A 22,125-nucleotide genomic window follows, 5' to 3' on the forward strand; every position below is an offset into this window, starting at 1 on the left:
CTGTTTGCCATTGGCTCCTGCTACTGTCATTCAAATCTAGTGATGAAGGAGTAGGGCCAAGCCCCACTGTTTACAATTGGCTCCTGCTGCTGTCAATCAAATCTAGCGATGAGGGAGGGGGCCGAGCCACACTGTTTACCATTGGCTCCTGCTACTGTCAATCAAATCTAGCGATGAGGGAGGGGGCCGAGCCACACTGTTTACCATTGGCTCCTGCTACTGTCAATCAAATCTAGTGATGAGGGAGCGGGGCGCCAAGCCACACTGTTTACAATTGGTTCCTGCTACTGTCAATCAAATCTAGTGATGCGGAAGCAGGACCAAGCCACACTGTTTACCATTGGCTCCTGCTACTGTCAATCAAATCTAGTGATAAGGAAGTGGGGGCCAAGCCACACTGTTTACCACTGGCTCCTGCTGCTGTCAATCAAATCTAGTGATGAGGAAGCGGGGGCCAAGCCACACTGTTTACCATTGGCTCCTGCTGCTGTCAATCAAATCTAGTGATGAGGAAGCGGGGGGGGCCAAGCCACACTGTTTACAATTGGTTCCTGCTGCTGTCAATCAAATCTAGTGATGAGGGAGCGGGGCCAAGCCATACTGTTTGCCATTGGCTCCTGCTGCTGTCAATCAAATCTAGTGATGAGGAAGCGGGGCCAAGCCACACTGTTTGCCATTGGCTCCTGATGCTGCCAATCAAGAGGAAGCAGGGCCAAGCCACCCTGTTTACAATTGGCTCCTGCTGCTGTCAATCAAATCTAGTGATGCGGAAGCGGGACCAAGCCACACTGTTTACAATTGGCTCCTGCTACTGTCAACCAAATCTAGTGATGCGGGAGCCAGGGGCAGGGCCCGAGCCACACTGAGTTTGCCATTGGCTCCTGTCAATCAGACCTAGTGATGAGAGAGCGAGGGGCTCAGGAGCGAGCCTGAACAAGAACCTCCCCAAACAAGCAGCTTGCTTGTGGGGGGGTACGCCAAGGCAGAAGGAGCAAATCATCCTGATTTTCCTCCCACTTCCAGGACTGAAACGAACACAGGAAACAGTATCGCAATGTGCAACATATCAAAATGATTAATATGCAGAGATACACTCCAAAACAATGTATCAAAAGCAAACTGCAAAAAATGGCTGCATTAATTCCTGAATGTGCTACAAGTGTAGCCGTATGCCAATGACCAGGTTTACAGTTTAATTTATCACCTTCAGCATTCTCCAGACCACCTCAATAAAATAGATTTTATTTTATTTAAAAAAAAAAAAAAAAAATGGCTGCATTGTTTATATAAAAGGGATATTTAACCAAATGACAGGACTTTTTGGGCAAATTATTATAATGTGCATGATCACATTAAAAAATTCCAGGTATGGATATCTTTACATTAAAGTTTACACAGTTACTATGCAGCTCACTGTACACATTAGGCAATGCCAAATCTGACTGAACTCCCCACGCATGCGTGGGAGTGACATCATCCAATATCAAGTTATCTTTCAAGTAGGGTCAAGAATTAATCATACCCAAAAAAGCAAAAGACAGCTACTATGGCTGTAGCGGATGTCCGCTACAGCCATAGTAGCTGTCTTTTGCTTTTTTGGGTATGGTTAATTCTTGACCCTACTTGAAAGGTAGCTTTATATTGGATGCTGTTCTTGGCTATGGCGGCTGCCTCCTGTAAGCAGAGGAGAGACATAATAGGGGGCATAAATTATGGCCATATGATTGTTATAGTGATGAGTTCTGATCAAATTTTTTTTTTTCATAATTAGGAGTGACATCATCCCCCGCATGGCCAATGACATCGGCCGGCGATCGAGACAAGGAAGCTGGCCGCCTGAAGATGTCAGCAGCCGCGAGGGGGAGGCTTGGGGAAGGCGCATCACTTGGAGCCCAAATGGGTATAGATCCGCTTTAAAGTGTTTGTAAAGGCTCGCTTTTTTTCTATAAAAATAACAAACATGTTATACTCACCTGTTCTGTTGCAGTGGATTTGCACAGAGCAGCCCCAATCCTCCTCTTCTCTGGTCCCTCTTCTGTGATCCTGGCCCCTCCCTCCTGTTCAGTGACCCCGCAGGCAAGCATCTTGCTATGGGGGGCACCTGAGCTGAGTCACAGCTCTCTGTGGCCATTCATGGAGCCCCGACCTGGCCCCGCCCACTCTCTTCCCTGATTGGACTGCCGACTGATTGACAGCAGTGGTAGGCAGTGGTGCCGCTACTGTGTCTCAGTCAATCAGGAAAGAGAATCTCAGATGACTGAGACACTTGTGGACATCGCTGGACAGAGAGGGACCTCAGGGAAGTATTAGGGGGGAGGATGCTGTACACAGGCGGCTTTTTATCTTAATGGATAGAATGTATTAAGATAAAAAACCTTCTGACTTTACAACCCCTTTAACCACTTGCAGGAGGGATCTCCCATCCTGGGCGGGGGCGTCATATGATGTCCTGAGCTTCCCGCCCATCTAGGGGGCGCGCGCACACACCCACCGCATCACTCGTGAGCCGATGCGCGTGCCCGGTGGCCGCGATCTCCTCCAGAGAACACGCGATTGACCGATAACAGAGCAGGACCGTGGATCTGTGTGTTTACACACACAGATCCACGTCTTGTCAGGGGAGAGGAGACCGATCGTGTGTTCCCAGTACAGAGGAACACCGATTGGTCTCCTTCCCTTGAGTCCCCTCCCCCAATAATTAGAATCACTCCCTAGGTAACACATTTAACCCCTTGATCGCCCCTAGTGTTAACCCCTTTCATGCCAGTGACATTTATACAGTAATCAGTGCATTTTTATAGCACTGATCTTTGTATAAATGGTCCCAAAATAGTGTCAAAAGTGTCTGCCGCAATGTCGCGATAAAAAATCGCAGATCACCACCATTACTGGTAAAAAAAAAAAATGCCATAAATCTATCTCTATTTTGTAGGCACTATAACTTTTGTGCAAACAAATCAATATACGCTTATTGTGATTTTGTTACCAAAAATATGTATAATATATATCGGCCTAAACTGAGGAATTTTTTTTTTTTTTTAAATGGGGATATTTATTATAGCAAAAAGTAAAAAATATTGTGTTTTTTCAAACTTGTCATTCTTCTTTTGTTGATAGTGCAAAAAAATAAAAACCGCAAAGATGATCAAATACCACCAAAATAAAGCTCTATTTGTGGGGGGGGGGGGGGGGGAGAAAAAGATAAAAATTGAATTCGGGTGCAATGTTGTATTACCGCGCAATTGTCATTCAAAATGTTACATACACTGTAGCTGCTGACGTTTAATAAGGACACATACCTGTCCAGGGCGCCCGCGATGTTGGCCCTCCTGAGGCCAACCCCTCCCTTGTATCGTGTGCCGGCGCCGCCATCCTCACTAAGGGGAAACAGGCAGTGGAGCCTTGCTTTTTCACTGCCCGTTTCCTTCTGCGCATGCGCGAGTCCCCCGGTGATTCCTGAATGGGCGGCTGTCTTCTGTAACACACACAGGTCCCAGAAGACACCGCACCCAAATTTCCCAGAAATCAATGTGAGGAGAAGACTGAAGATCATCATGGAATAGGAAGTGGCAGATTAGGACGATCTGCCTAGCAACAGCCATTTCTGGTAAGTAAAAAAAAAAATTTTTTTTTTTTCAAATGTTTTTTAATGTATTTAAAGAGGGATTCCACCAAAAAAAAAATATTAAAAGCCAGCAGCTATAAATACTACAGCTGCTGACTTTTAAAAAAAAGGACACTCACCTGTCCCGGGTTCCAGCGATGCCGGCAGCCGAGGCCGATCGATCGCTCGGCTCTCGGCTGCTGCCGCCACCATTCTAGGTGAGGGAATCAGGAAGTGAAGCGAATCGGCTTCACTTCCCGGTTCCCTACTGCGCATGCGCGAGCCACGCAATAGGAAATCTCCGCGCTGTCACTGGGACCCGTGTGTGTCCCAGCAGACAGCGCGGCAGGGCAGGAAATGGCGTAGACTCCCACGGGAGTCTATGCCCAGAAGTGGGTGTAAATACCTGTCATTGACAGGTATCTCCACCCCCCTCCCCCCTGAAAGGTGTCAATTGTGACACCGGAGGGGGGGAGGGATCCGATCAGCGGAGGTTCCACTTTAGGGTGGAATCCCACTTTAAAGGAGCGTTTTTATGGGGGTTTTTTTTAGGGTGGACCTCCGCTTTAAACACTAAACCTTTTTCCGACATTTGTTGGTTTCAAGATTTTTTTTGCTAGAAAATTACTTGGAACCGCCAAACATTATATATATTCTTTTAGTAGACACCCTAGAGAATAAAATGGTGTTGTTGCAATATCTTATGTCACATTTTTTTTGCGCAGCGGTCTTTCAAATGCAATTTTTTTTTTATTATTACTTTAATGATTAAAAAAAAAAAAAAAAAACTAACCAGTAAGGGCCGGTTCACACAGGGGGCGACGCGAGGCGACACGACTTGCCGTGCCGCGATCTGACAAGTCGCCCCCGTTCTGTACAATGGAACCGTTCTAAGAGGAGCGACTCGAGTCGCTCCGTCTTAGAAAAAAGGTTCCTGTACTACTTTTGGGCGACCTCGGGGCGACTTGCATTGACTTCTATACAGAAGTCAAGTCGTGTCGCCTCGCATTGCCCCCAGTGTGAACCGGCCCTAAAGTTAGCCCATTTTTTATTTTTTTTGTATAATGTGAAAGACAGAATCGTGATCTTTTTATTCTAAGAAAAAAAAATCAAATTTTGGCCAGAATCGTGCAGCTCTACCAACAAGCAAAACAAAAAGGAAAGAATTGATAGTTTAAAAAGTCAGGCTTCATGATCAGAAGATTCTACAAGGAAGGAGAGTCTGTGGTGCTCATAGCAGCCAATGAATATCCCATACTGACATCTACAACAGACTGCATCATAAATAATTGTCGGTTTTATTCTAATAAGATACTTTTTGACTTTTATTCTTTTTTTTTGCATCTACTCCTTATCTCCTCTAGCCACTTCTCGTGCACATGGGCTCACGCCACCATTGGCTGCACATCATCGCTCTATCTTCTGAGTGACAGCACTGGACCACGCCTTCACACTTGGCTACCAACGGCAATGTCACCCTGTCACACGCGTGGACCACGAGTCACTTGCTAAAGACTACAAAGGGTTTAAGACCGGTTTCAAGCAGGCTTCAGAGCGGTGTGAACAGCAAGCTTTTACAAAGCATCTGCAGAACTTTCAGCAAGCTTTGTTGAAGCTCTCAACTCCAGTTTGTAAATGTTGAACGCAGATCCTACAGGGAGTGCCGATTACCACTATAAACAAACCAGCAGGCTTCAGCACTTCTTGAAGATTGTTGGAAGCCTGCTGAAGCCTGCAAGCAGCTTGCCTGAAGTGGCAATCAGCGCTCCCATTAGGATCTGTGCTCAACATTTACAAACTGGAGCTGAACGGTCCTTTGAAAGGTTTCAGCAAAGCTTGCTGCTGAAAGTTCTGCAAAGGCTAATGCAGCGTACACACGACCGGATTTTTGGTCCGGCGAAGAATCCGACGGACTTTACAGCTGCAGTCCGTCGGACTTTCAAACTAACGGACTTGGCCACACACGATCACTCCAAAAGTCAGATGGATTCGAACGTGATGACGTGGAATAAGGAAGTTCACAGCCAGTAGCCAATAGCTGCCCTAGCGTCGGTTTTAGTCCGGCGGACTGACACACAGACGACCGGATTTTTAGACCGGACTCGAGTCCGTCGAAAAGATTTGAAGCAAGTTTTATTTCTAGGTCCGCCGGACTTTTGGGAAGAAAAAGTCAGCTGGAGCCCACACACACGATCGAATTGTCTGACAGACACTGGTCCACCGGACAGTCCGATTGTGTGTACGCGGCATAAGGCTCGGTTCACACTACCTGCGACTTGGGACCCGACTTGTGAGACCCCCAAGTCACATGACATGTCAAATTCAATGTTAGTCAATGAGTGCTGTCTTAACCCCTTCAGCCACAAAAGGATCTACCCACTTCATGACCAGGCAATTTATTGCGACACAGCACTGCGTTACATTAAGGCCACTTTCACACTGAGGCGCTTCTAAACTGCCAGTAAAACACGGAGCGCTTTTGAAGAGCTTTCCATTCATTTCAATGGAGAGGGGCATTTTTTCACCACACTGCCCCAGTGTGAAAGCATTCATTGATTTTAATTGAAATCCTTTTTTCGTGAGCTTTTCAGGCGCTTTTTTTAGCGCAAATTGGGTCTGACAATTGCGCAGTTGTGCGCCGATGTACCCAAACAAAATTGACGTCCTTTTTCCCCCGCAAATAGAGCTTTCTTTTGGTGGTATTTGATCACCACTGCAGGGTTATTTTTTTCCGCGTTAAACAAAAAAATTAACAGTTTTGAAAAAAAAAAAATATTTTTTTTACTTAGACCCCTTTCACACCGGGGCGTTTTACAGGCGCTATAGTGTTAGAAATAGCGCCTGCAATCCGCCTAAAAAAAGCTGCACCATTGTCTGTATCACACTAAAGCGGTGCGCTGGCAGGACGTCAGGGAAAAGTCCTGCCAGCAGCTTCTTTGGAGCGGTGTGTTTACCGCTCCTTCACCACTGCTGCCCATTGAAATCAATGGGGCAGCGCTGTAATACCGCCGGCAAAACGCTGCTATTTTAACCCTTTCTCGGCCGCTAGCGGGGGTAAAAGCGCCCCGCTAGCGGCCAAAATGCGCTGCAAATCCGGTGGTAAAACGCCGCTGTTTTACCGCCCACGCTATCGGTGGTGTGGTGTGAAAGGGCTCTTAATGCTATAAAACAGTGGTCATTAACCCTGTCCTCAGTGCCCACTAACAGGCCAGGTTTGCAAGATAACTGAAATACATCACAGGTGATATCATTTGCTGCTCAGTGATTGCCGTATTCTAGTCTGCATCTCCCCAAGGTAATACTTAAAACCTAGCCTGTTAGTGGCCCCTGAGGACAAGGTTGATGACCACTGCTATAAAACATTTAAAAAAACAAAAAACACATTTCTTCATCAGTTTAGGCAGATATATATTCTGCTACATATTTTTGGTAAAAAGTTAAAATAGCAATATAAGCGTATATTGGTTTGTGCAAAAGTTATTGCGTCTACAAAATAGGGGAAAGATTTATGGCGTTTTTATTATTTTTTTTTTAACTAGTAATGGCGGTGATCAGTGATTTTTAGTGGGACTGCGACATTGCGGCAGACAGGCCGGACACCTAACTGACATTTTTGACACTTTTTGGGAACCAGTGACATTAACACAGTGATCAACATATGCACTGTCATTGTACTAATGACACTGAAAGGGAAGGGGTTAACATCAGGGGCGATCAAAGGGTTAAAGGTGTTCCCTCTCTGTGTGTTCTAACTGTATGGGGGACGGTGTGACTGGGGAAACACACAGATCCATCTTCCTGCATAGCAAACCGACAGGATTGGTGTGATCTCCCGTCAGAACAGGGATTTGCCGTGTTTACATAGGCAGAACCCCGTTCTGTCACTGCGGGGAAAGATCGTGGGTGGCCTGCAGACAGAGTCCACAGGACCCACTGATTGGCTCCCCCCCTCCCTTGCTGGACAATGGGAGCGCACCCACAAAAGCAAGCTCACACGCTGACAAACAGCTATGGCGATTTGTAGGAATGAGCCACCTTGCCGCAGTATAATGATGGTGGCTGGTCGGGAAGCAGTTAATTAGTCACCCCAACTTCAGAAAAGGTTCCTGAACTACTTCAAGGCGACTTTTATTCTACGTTTATTCTATACTTCTACCAAATTAGTACTCAAGTTGCCAAGAAGTTGCCCGGAAAAGTCGTACCGCTGGCCGTGGCAATGTGAACCGAGTCTTGGTCAAAGCTTGCTGTCCACACTGCACTGAAACCCATGTGAAACAGCCCTTAAAAAAAATCCCCATTTTCAATAGTCATGTGATCGTCCAGCGTAGGGTCCTTCTCTCTGTTTACTTCCTGGAAAGGTCCTTCTTCCGGGTGTCCACATCACTGGCTGAAGATTGTGGACAATTCCCATTGGTTGGCCAGCTCAGGGGTTCTCTCAGGATCCAAAAGGCTACCAAGGTTGGACCAAGGAGAGTGTGCAGCTCTGAAATTTTAGCGATCCCCACAGGCGGAAATAGTGTCAGCCTTGGATCTGGATGGGAGGACTCAGGTGAGTATAACTGGCTTCACCATTTAAGAAAAACGTAATACCTGGCAGGATGGGGGGGGGGGGGGGGGTGGGAGGTAGGGCTGGAAAATGTTAGCCCTTGTACACACGGTCGGAGATTCCGACAACCAAATCTGTCGGATTTTGTCCGAAACTGTTGCATACACACGGTCGGACGAAGTTGTCGGAAAATCCGATCGTTCAGAACGTAATGACGTTATTTCGTTACGACGGGACTACGTTCAGGCTAGTAGCCAATAGCTTTGGTGTAGGAATTTGATCTGAGCATGCGTGGCACTTGGTCCGATCAAAATTCTCTACACATGATCGGATTATGTCCGATCAGAGCATTTTGTCGGAAAATTTTACCAACAAGTTGGAAAACTTGGTCCGTCGGATACTCCGACGGAAACAGTCCGATGTAGACCACACACAGTCGGAATATCCGACAAAACGGTCCAATCGGACACATTCCGTCGGAATCTCTAACCGTGTGTACAAGGGCTTAGGCTTTAAAAGAGACCTTAGCCTTCTCAAATAGGAGTTGATTGAGTCTTGATCAGCCTTCAACGTTTTTACCCCTAAAATAATTTTCAGGTCTCGGGAGGAACCCTTACCAATTTTTTGGAATATGCCCCTTACATTGGCAGTCAGTAGGAACAATATGCTTATATACAACTATAAGGTGATGGTGTCGTGCTCTTTGATGACCTCCACCATCAGAGACCACAACCAACCTCTGAAGGAACCCCAGTTGAGAACAGCTTCTCTAGATGGACTTTATTGCCAAAGACATGTTAATACCTTACAATATTTAGCTGTTGAAAAGTATTAGGTAAAAGCAAATTTTTGTGCAATTAATTATGCATGCACCATCAATTGGCCCCAGCTTGAGGAGCCCCAAGCAACCTCTGGAGGAACCCTGGTTGAGAATGACGGCTCTAAATGGATTTTATTGCCAAATGCCTGATACTACCTGACAAAATTAAGCTGGGGAAAAGTAAACTGGTGCATGAAAATGGTAACTTATGGGTGCACCATCAGACTGGAGGTCAACCAGCACCAGCTCAAGGAATACCAAGGAAGCCCGGGGTTGGGAATGGCTGTTCTGGAAGGACTTTGCTGCTAAGGGCCTGACACTGCCATAGAATATCCAGCTGGAGAAAAACAACCCAGCACATTAAAAGCATATCAATTATGCATGAACCATCACATGGGAGGCCAGCTAGCCCCAGCTCAAGGAACCCCCAGAGCAAGGGTCTCCAAAATTTCTAAACATAGGGCCACTTTACTGTCCTTCAGACTTTAAGGGAGCCGGACTGTGACCAGTAGAAGTAAAAAATGCCCCGATGTCAGTGGGAGTAAAACAATTACACAGTGCCTGTGATCAGTAGGGAGTAAAATCATGCCCCATTGTCGGTGTCAGCAGGAGGAATGGTGCCCCATCGTTGGCATCAGTGGAGGGGGTAGGAATAGTGCCCTGTTGTTGGTGTCAGTAGGAGGAATAGTGGCCCATCATTAGTGTCACTGGGAGTAATAGTACCCCATCATTGGTGTCAGTGGGAGGAATAGTGCCCTATTATTGGTTTCACTGGGAATAAAAGTGCCCCATCATTGGTGTCATTGGAAGGAATAGTGTTCCATCGTCTGTATCAGTGGGAGGAATAGTGTCTAACTGTTGGTGTCAGTGAAAGAAACTGTGCTTCATCATTCGTGTCACTGGGAGGAATAGTGCCCCATCAACTGTATCAGTGGGAGGAATAGTACCCCATTGTTGGTGTCATGGAAAGAACAGTGCCCTATCATTGGTGTCACTGGGAGGAATAATGCCCCATTATTGGTGTCACTGGGAATAAAAGTGCCCCATCATTTGTGTTATTGGAAGGAATAGTGCCCTATTATTGTCGTCACTGGGAATAAAAGTGCCCCATCATTGGTGTCATTGGAAGGAATAGTGTTCCATCGTCTGTATCAGTGGGAGGAATAGTGTCTAACTGTTGGTGTCAGTGAAAGAAACAGTGCTTCATCATTGGTGTCACTGGGAGGAATAGTGCCCCATCAACTGTATCAGTGGGAGGAATAGTACCCCATTGTTGGTGTCATGGGAAGAACAGTGCCCTATCATTGGTGTCACTGGGAGGAATAATGCCCCATTATTGGTGTCACTGGGAGTAATAGTACCCCATCATTGGTATCACTGGGAGGAATAGTGCCCTATTATTGGTGTCACTGGGAGTAATAGTGCCCCATCATTGGTGTCATTGGAAGGAAGTGTCCCATCATCTGTATCAGTGGGAGGAATAGTGTCTGACTGTTGGGGTCAGTGAAAGGAACAGTGCTTCATCATTGGTGTCACTGGGAGGAATAGAGCCCCATCATTGGTGTCAGTGGGAGGAATAGTGCCCCATCATTGGTGTCACTGGGAGGAATAGTGCCCCATCATTGGTGTCACTGGGAGGACTAGTGCCCCATCATTGGTGTCACTGGGAGGAATAGTACCCCAAGGGCCTGTTAAAGGCAAGCAAAGCCTGCAGTTTGGAAACCATTGCACTACAGGAACCCAGGTCAGGAATGGTTGTTCTAGAAGGACTTTGCTGTGAAAAGCCTGATACTGCCTTAGAATATCAAGCCGGTGAAAAGCAACCCAGCACATTAAAACCATATCAACTATGCATGAACCATCACATGGGTGGTCAGCCAGTCCCAGCTCAAGGAACCTCCAGGAAACCCTTGGAAGAACCCTGGTTGGGAATGGCTGCAGCAGATGGACTTTACTGCCAAAGGCCTGAGACTACCTTAAAATATGAAGCCGGTGAAAAGCAAACCAGGCACATTAAAATGATATTAATATGAACCATCAGATAGGGAGGTGGATTGGCCACAGCTTGAGGAACTCTGGTTGGGAATGACTGGCCTAGATGACCTTTATTGCCAAAGACCTGAGAGTACCTTATAATAACAAGGAGAAAAACATGGCGGAAGGTAAACCAGCACAACCTCCCCCTCCCCCTCCCCAGGAGCCTGCATATATCTACAGAAAACACTTCTAAATCCACACTTATCCCCCCTCTGAGCGTTCTTCAGCCTGAAGCTCCAAAACGCTCAACAAGCCAAAATCCCACGGTGAGCCGTTCACACAGAAGCACTCCGGTGCCTGTAAACTCGATGGACACAAACTACCGATAAAGCAGAACGAAGCCTCTTGGGCCCCATGGACTTCAGGGGCTTCCATAAGAAAAGTCTATGGGGGGCCACAAATGTGCATTCCCTCCCCTACAGCACTCCAAAAAAAATGCTCAAGTGTGAATGGGGCTGTGGCCCAGTACAGCCCCATGTAAACAGGGCCTTTCTGTGGGGCAAATTGCAGCCCTATGTAAACAAAGACAATTTGTGCAGCACAATTAAGCTTTGTGTAAACAAAGCCAAGCTGTTTACATGGGTCTGTATTCTGCTGCACAGATTGGTTTTGTTTACACGGGGCTGTATTGTGCTCCACAGATTGGGGTATAATACAGCCCTGTATAAACAACGCTAATCTGTGGGACACAGGACATCCTTGTGTAAACAAAGCCGATCTGTGCAGCATAATGCAGCCCCATGTAAACAAAGCACAATGCAGCCCTGTGTAAAGCTAACATGTACAGCAGAATACAGCCCCAAGAAAGCAAGGCCAACCTGTGGAACTCAGCGAAGCCCCATGTAAACAAAACCAATGTGGCACAAGGCAGTCATGTGTAAACAAAGCCAATCTGCAGGACACAGTGCAGACCCATGTAAACAAAGTTCATGTGTGGGGAACGGTGCGACCCTGTGTAAGGAAGCCAATCTGTGCAGCACAACACAGCTCTGTATAAACAAAGCCAATCTGTGGAACCCTGAACAGCCCCATGTAAACACAGCCAATATGTGGAGCCCCTAAAGAGCCCCATGTAAACAAAGCCAATGTGTGGGGCAGAGTGCAGCCCTGTATGAATGAAGCCAAGCTGTACAGCACAACGCAGCTCTGTATAAACAAGGCCAGTCTGCGAAACACAGTGCAGCACCGTGCAAACAAAGCCAATCCCTGGGACAAAGCCCTGTTTAAATGCGGTCAATCTTCAGGGCACAATACAGCCCCACGTAAACAAATTCAATCTATAGGGTCCAGCACAACTCAATGCTCCATGTTAACAAAAAGCCGACCTGTGGGACACAATTCAGCCCTGTGTAAACAAAGCCAAGCTGTGCAGCACAATGAAGCTTTCTGTAAACAAAGCCAAGCTGTGGGGCACAATTCAGCTTCATGTAAACAAAGTCATGCTGTGCGGTACAATGAAGCTTTATATAAACAAAGACGTGCTGCACAATTAAGCTTTGTGTAGACAAAACCTCACTGTGCAGCACAACTAAGCTTCATGTAAACAAAGCCAAGCTGTGCGACACAATTAAGCTTAATGTAAACAAATCAAAGCTGTGCAGCACAATTAAGCTTCATGTAAACAAAGCCAAGCTGTGCAGCACAATTAAGCTTCAAGTAAACAAAGCCAAGCTGTGCAGCACAATTAAGCTTCAAGTAAACAAAGCCAAGCTGTGCAGCACAATTAATCTTTGTGTAAACAAAGCCAATCTGTGGGGCACAGCCCTGTTTAAGCAAAGCCAATCTATAGAGCCGTGATGGAGAACCTTGGCACCCCGGATGTTTTGGGACTACATTTCCCATGATGCTCATGCACTCTGCAGTGTAGTTGAGCATCATGGGAAATGTAGTTCCAAACTATCTGAGGTGCCAAGGTTCACCATCACTGCTAAAGGGCAAGGCATAGCCCAATGTAAACAATGCAGCCCTGTGTAAACAAAGCCAATTTGTGCAGCACAATTAAGCTTCATGTAAACAAAGACAAAGACAAGCTGTGGGACACCGCTCAGCCCTGTATAAACAAAGCCTAGTTGGGGCACAATTAGGCTGGCAAGGCACAGCCCAATGTAAAAAAAGCCAATCCCTGTGGCACAATGCAGCACTGTGTAAACAAAGCCAATTTGTACAGCAAATTTAAGCTTCATGTAAACAAAGACAAACGGTGGGCCACAATGCATTCCTGTGTAAACAAAGCCAATCTGTGGGACACAGCACAGCCCTGTTTAAGCAAAGCCGAACCATAGGGTATGGCAATGCACAGCCCAATGTAAACAAAGCCAGCCTTTGTGGGCACAATGCAGCCCAGTGTAAACAAGGCCAATTTGTGCAGCACAATTCAGCTTTGTGTAAACAAAGCCAAGCTACGGGCCACCAATTAAGCTTCATGTAAACAAATCCAAGCTGTGGGGCACAATTAAGCTTTGTGTAAACAAAGCCAAGCTGTGCAGCACAATCAAGCTTTATGTAAACAAAGCCAAGCTGTGCAGCACAATCAAGCTTTATGTAAACAAAGCCAAGCTGTGCAGCACAATTAAGCTTCATGTAAACAAGGCCAAGCTGCGAGGCACAATTAAGCTTTGTGTAAACAAATCCAAGCTGAGGCACACCGCTCAGCTTCATGTAAACAAATCCAAGCTGTGGGGCACAATTCAGCTTAGTGTAAACAAAGCCAAGCTGTGGGTCACCGCTCAGCCTTGTAAAAACAAAGCCTAGCTGGGGCACAGTTAGGCTGGCAAGGCACAGCCTAATGTAAACTAAGGCGATCTCTGTGGGCACAATGCAGCCCTGTGTAAACAAAGCCAATTTGTGCAGCACAATTAAGCTTTGTGTAAACAAATCCAAGCTGAGGCACACCACTCAGCTTCATGTAAACAAAGCCAAGCTGTTGGGCACAATGCAGCTTAGTGTAAACAAAGCCGAGCTGTGGGACACCGCTCAGGTTCATGTAAACAAATCCAAGCTGTGGGGCACAATTAAGATGAGTGTAAACAAAGCCAAGCTGTAGGACACCGCTCAGCCTTGTATAAACAAAGCCTAGTCGGGGCACAATTAGTCTGGCAAGGGACAGCCCAATGTAAACAAAGCCGATCTCTGTGGGCACAATGCAGCCCAGAGTAAACAAAGCCAATTTGTGCAGCACAATTAAGCTTTGTGTAAACAAAGCCAAGCTGTGGGGCACAATTAGTCTGGCAAGGGACAGCCCAATGTAAACAAAGCCGATCTCTGTGGGCACAATGCAGCCCAGAGTAAACAAAGCCAATTTGTGCAGCACAATTAAGCTTTGTGTAAACAAAGCCAAGCTGTGGGGCACAATTCAGCTTTGTGTAAACAAAGCCAAGCTGTGGGACACCACTCAGCTTCATGCAAACAAAGACAAGCTGCGGGACACCACTCAGCCTTGTATAAACAAAGCCTAGTTGTGGCACAATTAGGCTGGCAAGGCTCAGCCCAATGTAAACAAAGCCCATCTCCGTGGGCATAATGCAGCGCTGTGTAAACAAAGCCAATTTGTGCAGCACAATGAAGCTTCACGTAAACAAGGCCAAGCTGCGGGGCACAATTCAGCTTTGTGTAAACAAAGCCAATTTGTGGGGCACAGCTCAGCCCTGTATAAACAAAGCCAATCTACAGGGCAGGGCACTACCCAATGTAAACAAAGCTTCCCTATGCAGCACAATCCAGCTTGGTGTAAACAAAGCCCAGTGCTGAGGTGTGTAGGGGGCCCCCCATACAGTGATATAGATGTAGGTGTAGATGAGAGTGCAGAGCAGGCCTGAGGCCCATACACACCTTCCATGGACAGGGCACAGCTGTGTGGGGGAGGGGAGGGGGTATAGGGACGCTGGAGGGATCATGGCCTCCCCAGTCACGGCTGTTTATTGAACACTGGCTGCCATTGTTGCGGAGTAGTGGGTGCAGGGAGCGGGTACCGGCCTGGCAGGTGGTGAGCCGCCGTGGAGGAAGGGGGGAGGTTACTATGACAGAGACACACTCACCCCCGGGACACACCACCGCCCAGCGCCTCACACCGCTCCGTACTTCCCGGGGCCTGCCCCATAACCCTCCGCGATCACGGGAAACAGGCAGACAAAACTCCCACCAACCCCCCCACCCCTTCTCTCTCAGCCGCGACCAATCAGAAAGCGGCGCCGCAAAGCGACACCCGAAGGCTGCAAAGTACAACAGAGAGTCGGCACCGCGCCTGCGCGGCGCGGGACGTTCTGCGCGCTGATTGGCGGAGGCGGCTTCTCCGGAGCCCCTCCCTCCACGCAAAGTTTCCCCACTCCCCTCTGGTTGCTAGGTAATGTGCCGCTAGAGCGTCGCGCATGCGCTATGTTGCCGGAAGTGGTGTGTGCGCTGTCTTTTTTTAGTCCTCCCCCCCTCCTTCCCTTGTCAAGCGGTTGGAAGATGAGAAGGAGATTGCCCGAGGAGCTGATAGGATGCTGGAGCGCCGTCTGAGGTGGGGGATGTGTGTGCATGCCTTGTAATTGTTGTGTCTGTTTATCCTGAGGGTACAGCAGGGCTCAGACTGAGGCCAAGACAGAAAAAAAAGGCTGGAATTGCCCTACAAAGCAAGCAAGCATGCAGCAAGTGAAGTCAGAGGTGGGGCCTCATTTCAAAGAGATTCTGCTCCGTCTGTACACGGGGCCCTTTAACACTTTCACCGTGGGAGATGGTCTTGCGGAGATATATATATATATATATATAATTTTTTTTTTTGCCTGAAGATTAGTAAAACACTCCTAAAACCATCTGCTTCCTGAATGCAGAGACCCTGCAGAATAAAATGGCGGTCGTTCTAATTTTTTGTGTTGCTCAGAATTAGCGCAAATTCTCAGTAAAGAACACCAGATTTAGGGTGCGCACACACAATATCTCGCCTAATTTTCTGGTAAAAATATAAGAGCTGAGGCTGCACCGAGCAAATAGATACCAAAAATGCCAAGGCTCAAAATTGCACACGCTTGGGGGGGGAAAACTGACATTCCGCACCCTTTAAATACACTTTCATGAATTAAATTGGGGGGGGGGGGGGGGTCAAGCAAAAACGCAACATTTTTAACCCAATTTCTGGTAAAATGTGAAAGATGATGGTACGTCAAGGTAATAGATGCCCAACATGTCACGCATTAAAATTTTGCACGCTTGTGGAATGGCGACAAACTACGGTACTTAAAAATCTCCATAGCAGACGCCTAAGGAATAAAATAGCAGCCGTTGCAATATTTTTTTTTTTTTTATATATATATTTGCACAGCAGTTGTTTTTAAATGCAATTTTTTTATTTTTTTTTATTATTTAATAATTTTTTATTTATTTTTTTGAATAAATACGCTTTCATAAATTTTTTTACAAAACACCATGTACACCCTCATATTATATAATATATATTCCCTCTCCCTCTCCCCCTCTCCATTATTTTTTTATTTTTATTTTTTCTCTACATCAAATGCAAATTCTCAGTGAAGAACGCAGTTTTAGGGTGCGCACACGCAATATCTTGCCCAATTTCCTGGTAAAATATAAGGGCTCAGACTGCACAGAGTAAATAGATGCCAAACGTGCCAAGACTCAAAATTGCACGCTTGTGAGAAAAAAATTCGGAAGTGATGTCGTGTTTTATTGCATTTTCAAACCTCAATCGTGCGCTCTGGCATCGTACAAAAAAAAACAAAACATTTTTTGGTGCATGTCCGGTCAAATAATATCAGATGAACTGTCCAGATATGCTCCTGAAAGCTCTGTACTAATGTTCAGATTATCGTACGATCGATTCGAAAGCGGTATTTTTTCGAATGATTTTCTGATCGTGCGTACTGGGCATTAGGTGGAAAGCTGACTGCTAATCTATTTATAGCAACCTCCCCCGACACGCTTCAGGCTGCCATCTCTGAGAACGTGTCAGAAGTTCTCAGGCTGATAACAGAAGAATGGAGCAGGAGAAAGCCACAGGACTTCGTGCTTTGAAGAGAGATGAGAAAACACTGCAGATATATGTGCCCAGCTCAAATTTCATGAATCGGGTTTACATCCACTTTAAGATTTAAAAAAAAAAAAAAAAAAACCTTCTGTGTGTAGCAGCCCCTCTAATACTTACCTGAGCCCCATGTCTCTCCAGCGATGTCCACCAGTATGAAACGCAGCAGCACAATCTGGCTCCCACGGGAGCCAAATCAAAGTCAGTTAGCCAATCAGGAGAGGGGTATAAAACCTATAAATACATCGCTCGCAAACATACTAAATGAAAGTGAAAAAATATATGAGATGAACCAACACAAAGTCCAAAACAAATGACTGAAGGGGCTCCAATCCAAAGTGAATAAATGAGAACTTAAGGTGCGTGACACCCCCCTTCACCAGATCTACGTGACCCCCAGCTTTTCTGGAGGGTCAGTTAAGGCTTGGCATGGATGTCTTTAGGGTGGTGTGTGGAAAGCCAGGTCAGCAGATCCAGGGTTCCTCAATGAAGAGTTGGAGCCAGATGGACACGTACCCAGAAGTAAAAAATGAACGAATAGTGAAGTACCACCAAAAATTGATTTTATTTAAACAAATGATGGGTACTTACAAAAAGAGGGATTAAAACCATCATTAAACATGGAAAAGATTGCATGAAACCGTCGGCAGTGAGCATAGTGCCGAGCTGCAATAAGGTAGCACCTTACTTACAGTGGAAAGACAGTCATACAATGACAAGTGCCCCATCATAAGTATCTCTGGGGGGGATAGTGCCCCATCATTTGCGTTCCTGGGGGGGGGGGGATAGTGCCCCATCACATTCTGGGGGGGGGGGATAGTGCCCCATCATTGGCGTTCCTGGGGGGGGGGGGATAGTGCCCCATCATTGACGTTCCTGGGGGGGAATGGTGCCCCATCATTGGTGTGTTCCTGGGGGGGGGGCGGAATGGTGCCCCATCATTGGTGTGTTCCTGGGGGATATGGATGGTGCCCCATCATTGGTGTCAGTTTGAGGAATACACAGGCCTCTCCTTCCCACACTCCGGTCCAGTTCCTCCAGCCCACTCTCCTCCTTTTGGGTCTGGTCCCCTGTTCCACAAACTCCCTTTCTATCTCAACCCCCTCTGGTCCTAAATGTCTCTATTCCAGACTCCCTCCCAACCAACCACACTGACGCCTGGTCTCCAAACTAGCTAATTCCCTCCCACCCTCAGGTACGGTCCCCTCTCCCATTCACAGGCAGCCCCCTCACTGCATTGTCATGAATGAGGAATTTACTTTTAGTAGTTCTGTTGTGATGCAGTTTGCGTGCAACTCTCAGTTCTTTCATTATTTTAAAATGAACGAAAAAATGGCATATACCCTTCTTTTTTTCTCCAGTCATCTTCCAGGACGGCACACCTGAGAGATGACTGGTCCACCTGACAGGAAACACAATCAACAACAAGTTTAAAAGTCCCCACCCCTCCCTCAGACCCTCAGATCTTGATTGTGTTTCCCACAAGTGGCAGCGAAACCAAGTTTCTCCTTTTTTTTTTTTTTTTTTTTTATTTTTTTTTTTTTACTTTTACTGGTGGGGTCTGGGACCCTTTTTTCTCAAGAAATTGTTTCCCCTGGGAGACTCAAGCAGACAGGGGGTCTGCGGTAGTCTCAGGCGACCTCCGTTGCTGAGGGCCTGGGGGGTAGTTTTCCCAGACAGGGAAACCAATAGCAGCCTCACAGGACAGGGGAGTTGTCCTTGGTAATGCTGCTCCCCATTTGTACTGTTTTGCCTTACCTAAAACGCTGGTTCCGGTTTCGTTGGAGTGCGGTGAGCTGCATCTTTCCTCTATGGCAGCGGTGCTGGACGCGGATGGCGTGCGTTCCAGCACTACTGCGCATGACCGGAAGTCCGCGTCTGCGCCACACGTCACTTCCGCGCATCGGATTCCCAGGCGTGGAGTCTTCTTTCTCTCTGTCGTAGTGATGGCTGGACGCAGGCCGTGCGTTCCAGCATCACTGCGCATGACCGGAAGTCCGTCGTGAGTGCCCGACGTCATTTCCGGGCGACGGACTTCCACAAAATGGCGCCAGTTACCAGCAATAGCGGCGGGGGGTGCAGTGGAAAGCACCCAGGCAACGCTAGAGGAAATACTGCGTGATCTAAGACACACGACCGCAGCAGACTCTAAGGCAAACGGGAGGGGACGCTCAAGACAAATTTCTGTTAGACTTTTATCATTTAAGTTAGCCTTCCTTCTGGCTATCATCACGGTCTGAAGGGTGGGTGATATACAGGCCCTTTCGATTAAAGAGCCTTTTTTTGCGTATCCTAGAGGATAAGGTAATCCTCACTCAGGATCCTCTTTATTTGCCAAAAGTAGCTTCTTTATTTCACAGAACACAGGAGATTATTCTCCCGTCTTTCTGCCAGAATCCTAAGAACAAGGAAGAGGAAAGGTTCCATTTCTTGGATGTCAGCCGCTGTCTCCTAGTATACTTGGAAAGAGTGAGAGACTTTAGGAGATCCAGTCACTTACTAATCACCTTTTTGGGGAAGAGAAAGGGTCTACAAGCCTCTAAACCAACGATAGCTAGATGGGTCAGACAAACCATATCTATTATAGGCAGGCAGGTAAACCAGTGCCAGCCCACCTTAAGGCACATTCAACCAGATCCTGGGCAGAAAGGGCAGGCGCCTCAATCTACCAGATCTGCAGGGCAGCAACATGGACGAGCCATAGGACACTTCTGAGGCACTACAGAGTGGAGCTGTTGTCCCCTCAGGACTTTTGCATTTGGCAGGAAGGTCCTACAAGCGGTTGTCCCGCCCTAAGGTAGGCCTGAACTTCTTGCTTATCGTCTCAGGTGTGCCGTCCTGGAAGATGACTGGAGAAAATGACCAGTTACACTTACCGGTAACGGCTTTTCTAGGAAATCTTCCAGGTCGGCAGGCCTACTTCCCTACCCTTGTTTTGTTGGTGTGGTATATTCACTCCTCACAGAATGTTCCCTCTGACACTGGTGTGGGGCTATCCTTTGCCATAACTGAGGGTCTGAGGGAGGGGTGGGAACTTTTAAACTTGTTCTTGATTGTGTTTCCTGTCAGGTGGACCAGTCATCTCTCAGGTGTGCCGTCCTGGAAGATTTCCTAGAAAACCCGTTACCGGTAAGTGTAACTGGTCATCATTTTATTTTTATTTATTTTTTTATTATTTTATCCGATTAATTGAAACAATAATCGGCCAACTAATCGATTCTGAAAATGTGAGTTGCAGCCCTAGTGTCCAGCCCCCCCCCCTACTTACCTGAGCTCATCTCGATCCAGCGATGTTGCACGAGAGACTTGGCTGCCCAGGACTCTTCCCTCATTGGCTGAGACGGCAGCGGGAGCCAGTGAGTAGAAAGGGGCAGGGCCTAACCATGGCTCTGTGTCTGAATGGACACACGGAGCAGTGGCTTGGCTCACGTGCCCCCATAGCAAGCTGCTTGCTGTGGGGGCAGAAGGGAGAGGCCAGGAGCTCCAAAGAGGGACCCGAGGAGAAGATCTGGTCTGCTCTGTGCAAAACCACTTCACAGAGCAGGTAACGTGTGGTGTTATTTAAAAAATAAAAATACATTTTCCAATAAGCGTATATTGATTTGGTTTGCGCAAAATTTGTCGCGTCTACAAACTTTGGGATGCTTCTACCAATATTTTGCCAGTGCGATCAGTGAACCAGAGAAGGAATCTGCTGGTGGCGGAAGTTCATCATAGAGAAAACTGTGGACCATAGGTCTCTATGACCATTACGTCTGGCCCCGGCAGTTGTAAACACTGCTCTGTGTTCGGCTGGGAAGGCCGAGATCTTCCCTTCTCCTTTTTTTTTTTTTTTTTTTTTTTTTTTTTTTTTTTTTTTTTTTTTTTTTTTTTTTTTTTCCCTTGATCTGTGTTTCCAGCCTAGAGGTGAAGTGTGGGGTCTTATTTTACCCGAAATCTCTACATAAAGAGGACCTGTCATGCCCAATTCCTATTGCAAGGGATTTTTACATTCCTTGGAATAGGAATAAGTGCTCAAAAAAAATACTAAAAAAACGTCGTCTTCGTCGTCGTCTTCTTCGTCGTAAAAAAATTTGATTCTCATTTTTGACCAGAATTGTGCAGCTCTACATCATGTGCAGTATTGCCCTGATCGTTAGATCGAGAGCAAAGTTCTATCCCAAGACCTCCTCTAACTGTAAACGGGTAACCTGTAAACATTTTTTAAAGCTTTGCCTATGGAGATTTTTAAGTATCGAAGTTTGGCGCCATTCCACGAGTGTGCACAATTTTAAAACATGATGTGTTGGGTATCTATTTATTCGGTGAAATATCATCTTTCACGTTTATACAAAAAAAAGTTCTCATAAAAAGAAAGCGTTTGAAAAATTGCTGTGTGAATACTATGTGACATAAAATGTTGCAACAACCGCCATTTTATTCCCTAGGGGTCTCTGCTAAAAAAAAACATATATTTGGGGGTTCTGGGCAATTTCTTTAGCAAAAAAAGGGTTTTTTTTTTTTTTTTTTTGTACATGTAGGAGAGAAGTGCCAAAATTGGCTTGGTATGGAAGTGGCTGCTCATGGGGCTATTTTCAGTGTAAATGCAATTTTAATTGTTGGCCACAAGATGGTGCTGTTTACAGGCACCATGACGTTCTTGTTACTTTGTTACATCCTGTATTGTAACTGTACTTTCTGCCTTCATGTTGTAAAGCAATGCGCAAACTATTGGCCCTATATAAACCCTGAATAATAATAAAATAATGATGATAATAATTCCAGATGCCATTTTTAGTTGCCTCTCTGATATTAGGCTGGTTTTCACTTAATTCATTATTAGTCCTTTTATTACAGAATTCTTCATATGGTTGATCATTTTTAAAACTTTATGGGTTTTTTGTAAAGTAGAATGAACCTTTTTTTTTTTTCTTCACTTTGGATGGCCTAAGGGAGCGTCATAACCCCTGTCAGGATATTCCTTGTTTGGTCAGATTCGGTGACCCATCAGAATGTGTAATGGAAGTGACGTTCTGTTGCCGCCATCTTGCTATACCCTGCACTCCTCCACAGTAAGGGGGAAAGCAGACATCTTGCTACACCCACCGGAGTTTTGCATTTAC

General features: G+C 46.4%; 2 protein-coding genes across 7 annotated transcripts in view; one reads left to right on the forward strand and one right to left on the reverse strand.

Annotated features, from left to right (window-relative positions):
* Positions 1-15,179, reverse strand: part of LOC143963420 (ankyrin repeat and SOCS box protein 7) — a 106,868-nt gene extending 91,689 nt beyond the window's left edge. For 2 of the 4 annotated variants that reach the window (XM_077473049.1, XM_077473047.1), the window contains exon 1: positions 15,042-15,179. The gene's annotated coding sequence lies outside the window, so the exon portion shown is untranslated. Of the gene's footprint in view, positions 1-14,835 lie in introns of all 4 variants that reach the window. The other 2 variants (XM_077473048.1, XM_077473046.1) reach the window with 1 other exon arrangement.
* A 224-nt stretch (positions 15,180-15,403) lies between these two features.
* LOC143963824 (protein Lines homolog 1-like) overlaps positions 15,404-22,125 on the forward strand; it is a 53,461-nt gene continuing 46,739 nt past the window's right edge. For all 3 annotated transcript variants that reach the window (XM_077473556.1, XM_077473557.1, XM_077473555.1), the window contains exon 1: positions 15,404-15,505. The gene's annotated coding sequence lies outside the window, so the exon portion shown is untranslated. The remainder of the gene's footprint in view (positions 15,506-22,125) is intronic.

The sequence above is a fragment of the Lithobates pipiens genome, unplaced genomic scaffold (genome assembly GCF_037356315.1).
Source record: "Lithobates pipiens isolate NorthernLeopardFrog02 unplaced genomic scaffold, aLitPip1_a1.2 Scaffold_8, whole genome shotgun sequence".
NCBI lineage: Eukaryota > Metazoa > Chordata > Amphibia > Anura > Ranidae > Lithobates > Lithobates pipiens.